We start from the raw sequence: 16,196 nt of genomic DNA, 5'->3' as shown, positions 1-16,196 counted from the left end.
AGTAAAGATATTATATTATTTAAGGATGGAACAGAATGAGCATAATCTGATAAAATGTTAATATTATAACCAATTATTGTTCATGCATATATATGTATTTATGTACAAATGTATATGTTTATATACATCATATATAATATACATGTTCTTTTTTTCCCTTCTACAAGGGTAGAATAGTAGAGGGATTGACAGTTTGCATTCTTTAAAGGTGGGTAAAACAATTTTTCCCATTGTATATTCTCTTCTTCTAATGCAATTTCAACACTCCTTTTAAAAAAGATTTTATTTATTTATTCATGAGAGGCAGAGACATAGATAGGCAGAGGGAGAAGCAGGCTCCATGCAGGAAGCTTGATATGGGACTTGATCTCAGGACTTCAGGATCATGCCCTGGGCCGAAGGCAGGTGCTCAGCCACTGAGCCACCCAGGCGTCCTTTCAACACTTTTCTTATTGTGTAGTTTACCTGTTGTCTCCTCTTGGATCTAGATAGGTGTGTGGATATGGCAAAAATTATGCTCTGTGACTTCCAAATCTGAGTCGTCAAAGAAAAAATAGTTTCCATTTGAGATATCTTTTCTTGGAACTAAGTTACTATGCTGTGTGAAAGTTCAAGTGGCCTTTGAAAAGTTTCACTCAGAGAGACACTCCATGAGACTCTCCTTCCCTCCCTACCCTCCACATACAGATGATGGCCTGGTTGATCTTCCAGGCTTAGTACCAGTTTATCAGCTATCTGACTAAGTAATCTTGAAAGTGAGGAATCTGTCCCTCTATCAAGCTACCCTGGATGAATCCATATAGAAAAAGATAAACCAGCCTCACCAACCCCTGGCCATATTCAAGTTTTTCAACAAAATAAATGTTTTGTTTTACGTCCTGAAATAACACTATAAAAGGCGATTGAATTTCCACCTGGTTCATTTTGAACACTTGCCATTGGAGCCTTGAGTGCCATTAAGAAATCCAAGCCTACCATGTTGTCAGGATGCTCAAATCACATATAAAGGCCATTTGTAGGTGAATGACAGATAATCAGCTTGTTCACATCCCAGCTGGGATATGCAGTGACAGCTACCATCAACTATCAGGCATATAAAAAAAGAAGTCTGGCCAGCCATTGCTAATTGGTGACTCCTTCCTGCTGAGTCCTTACAACAGAGAGAAATCACCCCCACTGTATTTATTCTTATTAGCTATTTCTCAGAGTCTGTGAGCACAATTAAATGATTGTTTTCAGATATTAACTTTTGAAGTAACTTTTTACACATAGATAGGTGGCCCAAAGGCAGTGTCAGTAACGGGATGCTGCCCTTACAAACTCTAAAATATGTTGGAGGGGTGTTGGTGTAGATCAGTGGGAAGAAGCTGGAAGGGCATCAAGGAGACCATAAGTGAGAGCCTAAAGGGCACAAAAGACAGTGTTAGTACAAGTATAAAGAACTGTGAAGAGGCTGGAGGTGAAGGTTGAAAGAAAGTGAGCAAAATGTTCTTGGAAGCTGGAGGAAAGGAAAGCCTTTCATGCAGAGAAGTATAAAACTGATAACTACAGTATAGAAAATAGGGGATATACTAATGCACTTGATGATCTAGCTACAGAGATTACTAGGAAAAGTTTTGCGTGCATAATTATTTTCTAGTTGCCAAATATACAATGTGTGAGGGAGAATTTAGTGTCGATATAAATGATCCTAGAATTGCAGAGTTTGCAAATGAAAGTTTCTCATTTCTAAACACCCGTGGGAAAAAGATTCATAAAGTAAGATATAGGGCAGCCCTGGTGGCTCAGTGGTTTAGCGCTGCCTTCAGCCCAGGTTGTGATCCTGGAGACCCAGGATTGAGTTCCGTGTCAGGCTCCCTGCATGGAGCCTGCTTCTTCCTCTGCCTGTGTCTCTGCCTCTCTCTCTCTCTCTCTCTCTCTCTCTGTCTCTCATGAATAAATAAATAAATAAAATCTTTAAAAAATAATAATAAAGTAAGATATAGCCGTAAATCATAGATTAATTCCCAAGCACCGTCAGGGAAATGTGTCATGGTAAATATGAAACTAAGGGTACAACTTTAAAACCACTTGTTAAGACCTCCAAAAAGGCCTCATAGACTCTTTAACACACAAAAAAAAAGATCTTAAGGATTTGAATGGCATGCTCCGTGGTCATCTCTGTTAAAAAATAGGGTTTCTAAGAATCTTGGGAGGCTTTATTGCATGGTAGATGCAAAGGGAGCCCACAAGTGACATGTTTTTGTGGCTGTGGCTTTTCTCTAATGGAGTATATTATAAATTGACACCTAGACAGCCTACATGTTATTTTGAAGAAATGATATATTGAGTTGATAGCAGAAGAGACAATATAAAATAAATGAAGGCTTTCACACTCTTTTAAGGAATACAGGCAGGAAGCAGGATAGGAAAATTGGTCAGTTGCAAATAGAAAACCATTTCTTACGGGGGGAAAAAAAAGGATGCCTCAAAACAAAACCATGAACTCAGATCATGGAGCCTAGAGCCACCAAGAGCTCCCAGGCAGAGGAATTTAGCTCTAAACACCAAACTGGCCATACATGCCTGACTGGATTCTGAAAAAAATCCAGTGTGTCTCCTGTTTAAAATGGGAGCATCTATATCAGCTGTCCTATGCCTGTCCCATCATGAATGCTGCCTGCATGAGGGAAAGATAACTCATTCCTTTAGTTCACAGGTCATCAGTTTGAGAGAAATTTTGTTCAAGGACCTCTACACAAGGTATGAAGCCTGAGGGGCCTCATGTATCACTGAACCAGATTTACCGGAGGATATTTTGGGCTTCGATGAACTGATTCTATAATAGGATAAGGTTTAAGATTTGGAGGGGCAGGTATTGCTATATTTTGTTTGTGAGGAGGAAGTGGATTATTTTAATTAGAAGGCAGACTGGTAAATTGTATTTTCCAAAAAGGGTTGCAGTAGTATCTCCCCTTACCACATGTTCTTTTTATGATGCAATTTTGACACCTCTCTAACTGAAAGTTTGGATCTATATTCTCTTCCTTTTAATCTGAGTAGGCTTGTTAGTATGGTAGCAATAAGGCTATGGCACATCCCAGTACAGATCATAAAGGGCAATATGGTTTCCATATGATTATCTTGGAGCATTTGCTTTTATAGCCCTGAGCAACCATGAAGTCAGTATGTGCTGTGAAGTCAAGGCCACATGGAAAAGCTGTGTGTAGATGTCCTGGCCAGCAACCACAGGTGAGGCCTTTACCTTTTGCTTCATTAAATTTAATTGATTTATATTTTTTAATAATCATGGCTATATTAAGATTTATGTCACATATTTTATATTCAATGCCCTTACTTTTCAATGCCCTTACTTTTTCTCATTTTAAGAACAGAGAAATTTTTTTCTGCTGATTTGAAAATATTACATATATATTTTTTTAAAGATTTAATTTATTTATTCATGAGAGGCAGAGAGAGAGAGAGGCACAGACAGAGGCAGAGGAGAATCAGGCTCCATTCCATGCAGGGACTCGACCCCAGGTCTCCAGGACCACACCCTGGGCCGAAGGCAGCGCTAAACTGCTGAGCTGCCCGGGCTGCTCCCATTACATATATTTTTGAGTCTAGTGGTTATTCAAAACTTGTTAACTCGTTATGTTTGGATTTCCTTGCAATTTTTCAGTCACTGCTTTATGTATTTTCCCTTGAATCACCCTGGCCATTACTTTAAGATTCTCTTTAGCCACACCTATCTGTCCATCTCATAATATTGATATTCTATGGTTTTAATCTATCATGATAGGAGTACAGTTTCCATGTCCTCCCAATTTTAGTCTTGTTATTTTTATACAAAAAATAATTTTTAAATATTTTTGTATGAAAAAATTCCTGAGGTATCTTTAATTACAACTTTATTTTAAAGATTTATTTATTTATTTGAGAGACAGCACATAGGCACATGTGTGACGGAGGGGGAAGGGCAGAGGAAGAGAGAACCTCAAGTAGAGTTCCCACTGAGCCCAAAGTAGAAGAGAGCCTAGATCCCACCATCCCAAGATCATGACCTGAGCCAAAAATCAAAAGTCACATACTTTTTTTTTTTTTTTTTTATGACAGTCAGAGAGAGAGAGAGAGAGGCAGAGACACAGGCAGAGGGAGAAGCAGGCTCATGCACCGGGAGCCTGACGTGGGATTCGATCCCGGGTCTCCAGGATCGCGCCCTGGGCCAAAAGCAGGCGCCAAACCGCTGCGCCACCCAGGGATCCCCAAAAGTCACATACTTAACGAACTGAGCCACTTAGGCACACCTACATTTTTATTTTATCAGTTTAGTTTGCAATAAAAATAATAGTATCATACAATTCTTTATCTTTTACACTTTGAAGATACAACTCCATTGTCTTCTTGTCCTTAGTGTTGTTTATAAATCTAATGATGAATTAGATTTTTTAAAGAAAATCTTTGTTTCTCTATTATGTGTCTGACTCTGGTTTTTTTTAAAGATTTTATTTATTCATGAGAGACACAGATGATAGATAGATAGATAGATAGATAGATAGATGATAGATAAATAGATGATAGATTAGTTAGATAGAGGCAGAGACACAGGCAGAGGGAGAAGCAGGCTCCACGCAGAGAGCCCGATGTGGGACTCGATCCCGTGTCTCCAGGATCACACCCTGGGCTGAAGGCCCGGCTGCCCAGGTTTTTTAAAAGTTCTTTATACTGTGAGATTTTTTTAATATGAAATATTTTCGAATATTTGAATCTGTTCTCTTTACTGCTTCAAATATATACTTTGTTCCATATGTGTTTTAGCTCTTTCTAGAACTCTTATTTTAGGGAGTTATTGTCTATTTCTATGCTTTATGTACCTCAAATTTGTATCCTTTCAATATTTTTCATCCTTTTTGATGATTTATGGAAGGAAGGGTTTGTAAACTTAATATTTTAGTTCAATAAGATGTCTCTTTTGACTGTATTATTCTGTCATAGAATCTTTCTACTGAATTGTTTACAATTCCAATAGAGGTATATTTTAATAAAAGCTATTTCCCTTTGGTTCTTTATAATTTTTTCATCTTCATATCACCAGTAATTTTTATAGTAGTTTTGTTTTCCCTTTTAAAATATTTTATTTGTCTTTATATCATAGCCATTTATAATCCCTAGAGGATTGTGAACAACTAGAGTAGAAAATATACAGAAATAGAGGTTAAAGCCCCAAAGTTTTGCTGTTCCCAGTGAATTGAATAGCTGGGTTGAAAATAGTCAAAGAATAGACAAGCAGCTGCAGTGAGAATTTCTAACACTAGATTTTATGCCATCCCTCTCCCCTCCAAAAAAGTGAACTGTTTATCAAGAAGATACTACGTATCTACTTTTATGAAGTTATTATCTCCTTTCTTTGTTATCCCCCAGCCCTTGAGAAATGGAAGGAAAAGGGAAACAACACAGGCCAAAGCATCAGAAAATCATTTTGTTCTGGTTTTATGCTCCTTTCTCTAGCCAGACTCTGACAGCATCCTGGTTTTTCTGCATTAAGGTCATTTCATAGTAAGTAATATTAAGCAACAGTAAAATATATTGTCTTTTTTATTGAAGTATAATTGACATATAACATTATATTTGTTTCAAGTGTGCAATGTAATGATTCAATATTTGTATGTATTGCAAAATGATCATTATGTTCTCAGCTGTCATCTCTACATTTAGGCCAATTCATGCTAAGCAATAATAAGCACCAGTAAAATATATTTTCTATTTTCTCAGACTATTATTTAAGCTGAAAATTACATCTTACAAAATAATATATTTAAGTAGTTGTTACTATATTCTTTTTTAGATATTTTTCTCTTTAGATTTAGAGAACAACACACAGGAAAAGGAGAAACTAAGAGAAAACTAAGGGCTGATATCTCATGTTTGTGGACTAATTCATTCCTTCAGTATTCCAGGAAATCTTTAATTTTGATATATTTTACTTATTTAATTGCTTTAAATTTTAATTTTAATGTATTTTTAAAAACTTAACTTGGTCCACAAATCTTTTTGATACTCCTCTTTCAAGAGGTGGAGCCTCATCCCATACCCCTTTTGTGTGGGCTGAGTTAAGTACTTGCTTCTAGCAAATACAATTAATGGAAGCAACTGTGCCTGCCTTTAGGGACTAGATCACAAAAGGGACTGTAGCTTTCTCCTTGCTCTCCTTCTCTCATGGATTGCTCTCTGAAAGGGTGAGTTGCCAAATGTGGAGGATACTGTAGCATCCTGTGAAGATATCCACATTGTGAAGAACTGAAGACATTTGCTAACAGCCATATGGATAAATCATTTTAGAAACAAATTTTGCAGCCCAGCCAAGCCTTCAAAAAAATGTAGCCCTGATTGAGCTCATGCCTGCAACCTCTGGAGAGATCCTAAACCAGAGCCATCCAGAGAAGTTGTTCCTTAATTCCTAACCAACAGAAACTCTGGGATAATTAGTATTTTCTCTTTAAAGCCACTCAATTTTGAAGTGATTTGTGGGGTAGCAATAGATGACCAACATAGCATCTTGAAACTAAGTAGACTAAGGCAATTGGGTTTAATTTCTCTATTTTTAGAATATTTGTTCTTGTTTTTTAGATTAAGAATGGTAAGAATATGCATATTTTTAAAATTATATGTATGTATGTATTTGTTTTAAAAGAGATTTTATTTGTTTGAGAGAGAGTATGAACCACAGGAAGGGGTGAGGAAGAGGGACAAGCATACTTCGTGTTGAGCACAGATTCTGGGATCATGACCTGAGCCTAAGGCAGATGCTTAACCGACTGAGCCACCCAGGTGCTCTGAGTATGTGTATTTTTGTAAGAAACCACCAAACTGCCTCCCAAAAGTGGATATGCCATTTTGCATTTACATCACTATGAGTAAGAATTCTTCAGCAGCATTTGGTGGTCAGTGTGTTGAATTTTGGCCATTCTGGTAGGTGTGTAGTGGTATCTCATTATTGTTTTAATTTGTTTCCCCAATGACAAGATATTCCACATCTTTTCATATGCTCTTTTGCCATCTAGATGTCTTCTTTGATGAATTGTCTGTTAAGGTCCTTGGCCCATTTCTTCATTTTCTTATTGTTGAATTTTATACAATTCTTTGTTTATTTCCTATTCATATCCATTATCTGACCTGTCTCTGTAAATATTTTCTTCCAGTCATTCTTTGACCTTTTTGATTATCTTTTTATTCTATTGACATTTTTTTACTAATCAGAAGTTTATAATTTTAATAAAGTCAGTCATTTCTTTCATAGATCGTACCTTTCATGTTGTATCCAAAAAGTCATCTCCATATCCTAGACTTTTTTTTTACCTAGACTTTTCTCCTATATTATCTTCTAAGGGTTTGTTATTTTTGCATTTTACATTTAGATATATAGTCCATTTTTAGTTAATTTTTATGAAGAGCACAATGTCTATGCCTCAATTCATTGTTTTACATAGGATGTCCAGTTATTCTAATACCTTTTTTAAAAGACTATTTTCTGTCCATTTATTACTTTTGTGTAGCATACTTTTAAAACCAATTTTATTTAGGTATAACTTATATATTATAAATTTAATCAGTTTTAAGATTATATGAGCTTTGACAAATATGTGCAGCTACCAAAATGATGATAATAAAGGATATCTTCATCACTTGAAATAATTCTCTGGGACCTACTTATAGTTAATTTCCCACTCTCAGTCCCAAGCAGTGATCTGATTTCAATCACAATTGATTTGTCTTTTTTTTTTAAATTTATTTATTCATGAGAGACACAGAGAGAGAGAGAGAGGCAGAGACACAGGCAGAAGGAGAAGCAGGCTCCATGCAGGGAGCCTGACGTGAGACTTGATCCTGGCTCTCCAGGATCACACCCTGGTCTGAAGGCAGTGCTAAACAGCTGAGCCACCTGGGCTGCCTAGATTTGCCTTTTTGCAGATTTTATATAGAAGAAATTATACATTACATTTTGTGTATGTCTTTTCATTTATTTTTTTGAGATTCATCTGAAATGAGTGAATTGGATATAATTTGGGGACTTTTTGGTATATATCTACTGTAAACATTTGAGAACAGGTATTTCTGTGAACCATAACAATCATTTTCTTCAATGGACACCTACAGTGGAATTTCTGAGTCACATGATAAATAAATATACAACTGTCTGAGAAATGGTAGAAGAACCCACCGAGATTACCCTTCTGCATTCTCACCAACAGTGTTTGAGAGTTCTAGTGGCTGCTTATTCCATCCATACCTGCTATCTTCAGAGTCTCTAGTTTTAGCTGTTTTGTTGGGTACAGAGCCATCTCACTTTGGTTTTAGTCTCTATATACCTAATGCTTAATGATGCTGGGTATCTTTTAATGTACTTACATCCCATTTGAATATTTTCCTTGGTAAAATATTTTATCCATTTTTACTGCTTGTTCAATTAATAAGTTGCTATTATTGAAGAGTTTTCTATATCTTTTAAGTATTTATGTATGTATGTATGTATGTATGTGTGTATTTATTATCTAAGAGAGAAAGAGGTGAGGGTAGGGCAGAGAGAGAAGTGAGGGAGGGGCAGAGGAAGAAGGAGAGAAGGAATCTCAAGCATGGTCCACCCTCCCATACCCAGTGTGGAGCCCTATGCAAGGCTTGCTCTCAGGACTGTAAGATCATGACCATAAGAGCATGACCTGAGCAGAAATCAAGAGTTAGAGGCTTAACCAACTGAGCCTCCCAGCCACCTTAGTCCTTTATATATTTTAAATAGAAATCCTTTATCAGATATGTGACTTGCAAGTATTTTATCCATCTCAGAAGTGATTTTTAATTTTCTTAACAGTCTGTTTTGAAAAACAGAAATTTAATTTTTATGAAGTCCAAATTTTGTATCCTTTGCAAAGAATCTTTGCATATTCAGCCATTAGAAATGACAAATACCCACCATTTGCTTCAACATGGATGGAACTGGAGGGTATTATACTGAGTGAAATAAGTCAATCGGAGAAGGACAAACATTATATGGTCTCATTCATTTGGGGGATATAAATAATAGTGAAAGGGAATAGAAGGGAAAGGAGAAGAGATGGGTAGGAAATATTAGAAAGGGAGACAGAAAATAAAGACTCCTAACTTTGGGAAATGAACTAGGGTGGTGGAAGGGGAGGAGGGCGGGGGGTGGGGGTTACTGGGTGACAGGCACTGAGGGGGGCACTTGACGGGATGAGCAACGGGTGTTATTCTGTATGTGGGAAATTGAACACCAATAAAAAATAAATTTATTATTAAAAAAACAGAAAAACAAAAAACAAAAAACAAAACAAAAAGAATCTTTGCATAAACCAATGACACATTTTTTTCTTCTTTTCTTCTAGAAATTTTACAGTTTGACCTCTTACATTCATTTCCATGATCCATTTTGAGTTATTTTTTGTCATGTGAGTTATGGGATGAAGTTTATTCTTTTGTATATAGATTTCTAATGTTTTCAGATTTTTTTTCTTTTGTAAAGACAACTCTTTCCTCATTTTCTTGTCATCTTTGTGGAAAATAAATTAACCATATATATGTCATTTGGACTCTGTAGTTTTCCCATTGATCAATATAGTTATTTTCACCCTAAAACCACACTGCTATTACTGAGAAAATGAGTTATTTTGTAACTTTGTAAAGCAAATCATAACTAAATGAAAAAAATAAACTCACATATACAATAAAGATCTGTAATGCTTATTTGAAAATGTCTAGAGACTCTATGGGACTTATTTTTCCCCTAAAGGTGGAAGAGGATGAATAATAATTTAGCCAATTGTAACCTAAAATATAATCACATAAAAACAAATGTTTAATTCCTTTGTATTTATATCAATAAAGGTACAGAACATAAAAGTCTAAATATAATGTTATAGTGGTTAATTTTGAATTATTTATATCAGATATAAAATTCATTTTCTGATTTTACAGGCTCTTAAATATTTTAGTAATACTTCTCAGAAATAATCTGTCCCAAAATTCATTAAAGTATATGATATCTATATATTTTCTCATGCCAAAGAAATAAAATGTCATGAAGTTACTAACATTAAACTTTAGTATTCTGTATCAGATACCCCACTAAAATTCTACGTGTGTCTTAAGAGTCACATTTATGTGTAATGTAAGTACAATATTAAAGACCTTAGTGGTTTCCATATTTATTTGTCTTATAAAAAACTCATAATTAACTGAAAGAATAAAGAAAAATGAGATATAATCTTATTTTGTATGAACTAGATTGGATTCACAAATCTAGATTCTGTTCTTGTTTTCCCAGTAACTGGTATTTTGTTTTATTTTTGTTTCTTGATTTTTTTTTTTAAATCTATACTCTAGAGCCTCAGTTTTCTAACTGGTGAACAATAAAAGCTGGACCTCAGTACAATTATTTAGTAATCCTCAATTTTAAGTAATTAATTGTTACTCCAATTCAGCTCAGACATGTAGAGAAATGAAAAGAGGGTGATGGTCACTCTTAAAAGAAAAGGAAGCACAAAATGAAAGTTCATTACTTTTCTTGAAGTTTTGGAGAAGACTGAGATCACAGGATAAGCAATTAACCTGAAATCTGGAGACAGAAATCTTCAGGATGAAGCAGAATCTGAGTATTTTCCTGTTTGCAACTACCTACAACTATCTAAGCCAGTAAGAAGATACAGCTAGAAATTTTTAAGAATCTACAAAGGCCGAATGGGAGCCACACACATAGTTCTTGCAAGCTTTTCCTCCAGGAATACTGTAAGAAGCTCAAAGGACATTCAGGAAAACCCGGAGAAAGTTTCTCTCACGATGCTGGATAGGGGATGAGAATAGAAGCCACTGTCAAATCTGCAGCCCACCTCCCTGTCTTCCCTATGGACCAAAATATTTAATCTTCAGGGTAAAAGACAGGAAGATTGTAAACTGAGAGCACTGGTGGACCCAGTGCAGCTGGGGGCAAGGATGAAAAAAAATAAATCTCTAACTCTCAGGGGAGGGGATGGGATGCCTACTAGAGCCAACATATATCAGGAGGAGAGGCAGGAACATTTCTGAAGGGCATATTCTGAAATCCATGTTCCAAACATCGGAGAACCCTCATCTCTTCTCCCTCCCCCCTGGAAAGGGACAACCGCCACCAACTGAGTGTTGAATACACATAATATTAGAATACAGTTGTGATAGTGGTAACAGGATCTCCTGAAGAACAACAATGAAGATGAAACTCAAAGTTGAACAAATATACTCAAAATCTAGCAAACTTCAAATCATAACTAACTTCCATCTGGATGAAAACACACCCCCAAGGAAAAGCCTAAAATCCTGAAAGAAAGACTTGTAAGATGTATGTATGTATGTATGTGTGTGTGTATGTCTGTATGTGTGTATATATAGGCATTGACCAACCTAGTCTATACAACATTTTTAGCAGTCAACAAAAATGTCTATGACAGACAATAAAATTCATAATTTAAATAAGCAAACCAATTATAAAATCCATATATAGATACGGTACAGATTTTGAGCTATCATCAAGGCATTTTAAAATAGCTATGATTAGTATGTTAAAGGTTCTAATGAAAAAGATAGGCAACATGAAAGATCAAATTAGTAATTTTAGCAAAGAAAGAGAAGCTATTAGGAAAGAAATTGAAATGATAAAAATAAAACATGTAAATAAATTTTAATAATGATTTAGATGGACTCTTCAGTAGACTGAACAGACTAAGACTACAACCTAGGAAAGAATTAGCCAGTTTGACAGAAGGTCAATAGAAATTCCTCCCTGTCCAGGGAGGTGGGGGGAGGGGAAGAACAAAATGCAGAGGAAAAAAACCTGGGGGGTGGGGGGAGACAGGACAGGTGCTCTGAGACCAGTGGAATGATATTCATATTACATAGCTTTAACATAAATCCGACTGTAATTTCTTAAGAAGAAGAAACAGGGAAATGGGATGAAAATATACTTGAGGAAATAACATTCAAGAACATTGCAAATTTGTGACAGACGCCAAACAAAATACCTAGTATTTTTGCTCTCAGAGAGCAAGAAGTGTTTGCAATCGCAAAAGTGTTTGGCAAAAAACAAACAAACAAACAAACAAACAAAAAAACACTAAAGGAATAAAATGAAAACTTAGGTATATCACATTGAAACTTAAAATACAAAAGTCAAAGAGAAAAATTAAAGACAAGCAGAAAAAAAGAGTTGTGTGGAAAGGAACAAGGTTAAGAATACATCAGACTTTATGTCTGAAACCATGCAACTAAAAATATAATGGAGTGACATTTTTAAAATGCTGAAAGAAAGACTCACCCATTTTTTTTTTTTTTTTTACTGGTAATGTAAAATAGTACAACTACATTTTCAGGTAGCCTGGCAGTTTCTTTTTTTATTTTCTTTTAGAAAAAATATTTTATTTTGAAATAATTGTATTTTAAGAAGTTACAAAGATTTAAAGTAGTGCAGAGAGGCTCTGTGTATCTTTCACCCAGTTACCCTAAATGGCTAGGTCTCACCTAACTATAGTTAGTTAACCATGCCAAAACCAGGAAATTGACACTGGTATAATCTATGTATACAGATAGATCTATGTTACTTTATAATGTGTAGTCATTATACAAATCACCACCAAAATCGTAATAAAAAACTGTGCCATCCACAAGATCTCCCTTGTGCTGTCCCTTTATTAAAAGTCATACCCTCCTTTCTAATGTCCCTAACCCTTGAACACCATTAGTTTGTTTCCTATCTCTATACTTTTGTCATTCAAGAATGTTATATAAATAGAGTAGCACACTGTGTAACTTTTTAGTATAAGATTTTTTTCACTCAGCAATGCCTTTGAGACTTATCCAATTTTTTTTCACGTGTCAATAGTCGTTTTTTAAATTACTGTTTGGCATTCCATGCTATGGATTTACCTCAGTTTGTTTAACCATGCACACAGTATAGAACATTTGGGTTATTTCTGTTTTGACGGTCACAGATAAAGCTACTATGAAAACTCATGTATGGTTTTGTGTGTGTGTGTGTGTGTGTGTGTGTGTGGACTCACGTTTTCTTATCTCCAAGGATAAATATCCAGAAGTATGATTGCTGAGGTATATAGTTAATGCATGTGTAGTTTTTATCTTCCAGAGGATCTGTACCATTTTGTACTCCTACCAGCAATAAATAAAGAAAAAAAATAGGAAAGACATTGGAAATTTAAGGTATATAAACCACTAACAAATTTATAATAAAAAGGAAAACAACATCAACATGGAAAAATATATATGAATAGAAAATCAGAAAAGAAGGAAATAAAAACAGAAATTGAATGTATGAATGATCAATTCATTAGTAAGCAAGGTATTATAAGCTCACATACAGTAAATATGCTACTTCATAGTAACAAGATGACAAAAAATTTAAAATCCTTGCAATAGCAAATATTTGTAAGAAGGTCAAGCCATTGGAAATTTTTATGTTTCTTACAGAATTGTCTTTGGGCATCACTACCTTGAGGAGCAATTTGGCAATATCTGGTGAAGTTGAAGATACAGCTGTAAGACAATTTAATCATGTCCTTTGATCTACCTGAGGTTGCCTACTGCTACTGTAAGCAGCTACTGACCTGCTGACATACTGACTCTAAACCCATTTGCCTGGATCCCCCTTCTCTGGATTCTTCTTCCATTGAAAACAAATGGGACCTCAGTAATGGATGCAGGAGCAATCAGGAAGTGCCCTGTGCTAACGATTCTGAGGACAACTTTTATTTTAATATATAATTTCTTTTTCAGGTGGAGCTTTGTTTCTAAATATTTTATTTATTTGAGAGAAAGAGAGAGCACACACACATGTGCACATGAGTGAAGAAAGAGACTGAGGGACAAGCAGACTCCCCATTGAGTGGGGAGCCTGAGACGTAGGGCTTGATCCCAGAACCTTGACATCATGACCTGGGCCCGCATTAGATGCTTAACTACTTGAGCCACCCAGGTGCCCCTGACAACTCTTAACGTAGGAGGTGGAAAGGCAGTGGCTACATGTTCCAGCCTCCTCGTACTCTGGCAGAATAATCCTGAGGCATGTTTCATACAATCCACAGAGGTTTTGTATCCCTGTTGCTCAGTGTGGTATTCAGTTTGTTAAAACATACTTTATTGCCCATTCTCTCTTTCCTGTTTTTCTTTCCCTATTTTCTCATTTGTGGTGGCTGGGATATTCTCCAGAGCAAACTGTCTGTATCAAATTCTTGACTTGGTTGGGTTTGTCAAGGGTGTGTGTGTAGAGGGGGTCAAACTCAAACAGTGTAAAATAATGTTCATTGCAGCATGGTTTGTAATAGTGAAAAATTGAAGATGTTTTATTTTGTTGTTTCACATTATCTCAGCAAAATAAATCAAGGCTTTTTTTTTTTCCATCTGGAGGAATTAAGTATTTGTATCAGCTTAATATTCCCTGAATCTTTTAAATCAAATTTATAACCTTAGATGGGACCAATACATGCTGTACCATAGTTTGGCATAAGTGTAGAGCATGCATTCAAGTGACTACCAAGTAATGGAATTAAATGGATGCTTGTAAATAAATACAGGTATCAAGTTTTGGGTGAGTGACCATGCTAATGTTCATTCCAAAACAATTGTGACAAATCAAATAGAAAGTAAAATTGTTTTTTTTTTTTTTTTTTTGGTGAATCAACAATTCAGTTTTTTTTTTTTTTTAACAATTCGGTTTTATTATACTTTGTATTTGGTTTGTTCAGTCTGCCATAACAAAACAGCACAAATTGGGCAGCTTAAAGAAAATAATTTTATTCTCTCATAGTTCTGGTGACTAAGAGTCCAAGATCAGGTGCCAGAATGGTTGGTGTCTGCTGAGAGCTCTCCCCTTCAGTTACAGCAACTGCCAGTCTGCTCTGTGTTTACATGACCTCTTTGTGCACACTTGCAGGGGTGGGGGTAGGGCACAAGAGAGTGAGAAGGAACCCATTGCACATTTATTACTAAGAGGCTTTTGAAATTATATACAAATTACTTTTTTAATATTGATCTTGGCTTCTAAGAATGTGTTACTAACTGTAATCATATGTAGAATATGTAATTTGGAAGAAAACTTTGAGACTATGTCAACTATAACCACCCAATGCAAGCGCTAGCTTTATGTGCTCTTGGTAAGGTATTAAAATTATATTGTATCTCTAGACACAGGAGGCAGCAAATTATATTTACTTGAATATTTAGAAAATCATCCTAATATTGGCCCAAAATATATTTTTTTATAATATCCATATGTTTTCCTATAACATATACTCTTAAATATCCATGCATTAGACCTAAATCTGTCATCTTAAAAATGTTGAACATATATGTTCTCTGCGTTCACATATCATGTAATTTATGTTTATGGTAATATTAGCCCCAGAACGACTCAGGTGGCCAAACTGAATGCTATAATATGCATATTGCCTGTCATTTAATATATACCTTTCTATGATTTTCTCATAAAGAGTGTTAGATCATTATAGACACTCTTTATCACTTTATGCCATTTCAGTATGTCATTTCAAAATTGAGGTTGTTTGGTTGGTTGTTGTTGTTTTGGTAAAAAGCATGTGATTTTATTCTCCACTTCTCTCCTTAACTGCTGTGGTTGAATAGTTGATAAGTCTAAAAAAGTATAGTATTGTAAGAAAAATTCAATGATTACCACATTGAACATGAGGTACCATTATTATTATTAATGAGATACCACTATTATTATTGATTACCACATTGAACATGAGGTACCATTATTATTATTAATGAGATACCATTATTATTATTATTTCTATGACTCCATTACTTTCAGAGATTGGATTCCTACAGTATGTACATATAGTTCTTGTAAATATTGTTCATAAATTATCGTCTCTAACTTTCTAAATTATTTCCTATTTCCCATGGGCATAAAGACTGGAAAATATGTATCCTGACTTTACTTGCTCTTGGGGTTAAATTGGTGAGAAGCTATCTCATGAGATAGTATAAGAGTAGAAGTCATTGTTCGCAGATGGTAGAGGAGATCAATAGGTGGGCTAGGCAGATGGCAGATGTGTTTGTGTCCACAGATTTAGGGAATCCTCCTGACATTACCCTTTAGTAGGAAATTGAAATCATGAATGGCTTCCTGAGATTCCTTTACTTAG

The sequence above is a fragment of the Canis aureus genome, chromosome 1 (genome assembly GCF_053574225.1).
Source record: "Canis aureus isolate CA01 chromosome 1, VMU_Caureus_v.1.0, whole genome shotgun sequence".
In the NCBI taxonomy this organism is placed as follows: domain Eukaryota; kingdom Metazoa; phylum Chordata; class Mammalia; order Carnivora; family Canidae; genus Canis; species Canis aureus.
This window is presented reverse-complemented; position numbering follows the sequence as displayed.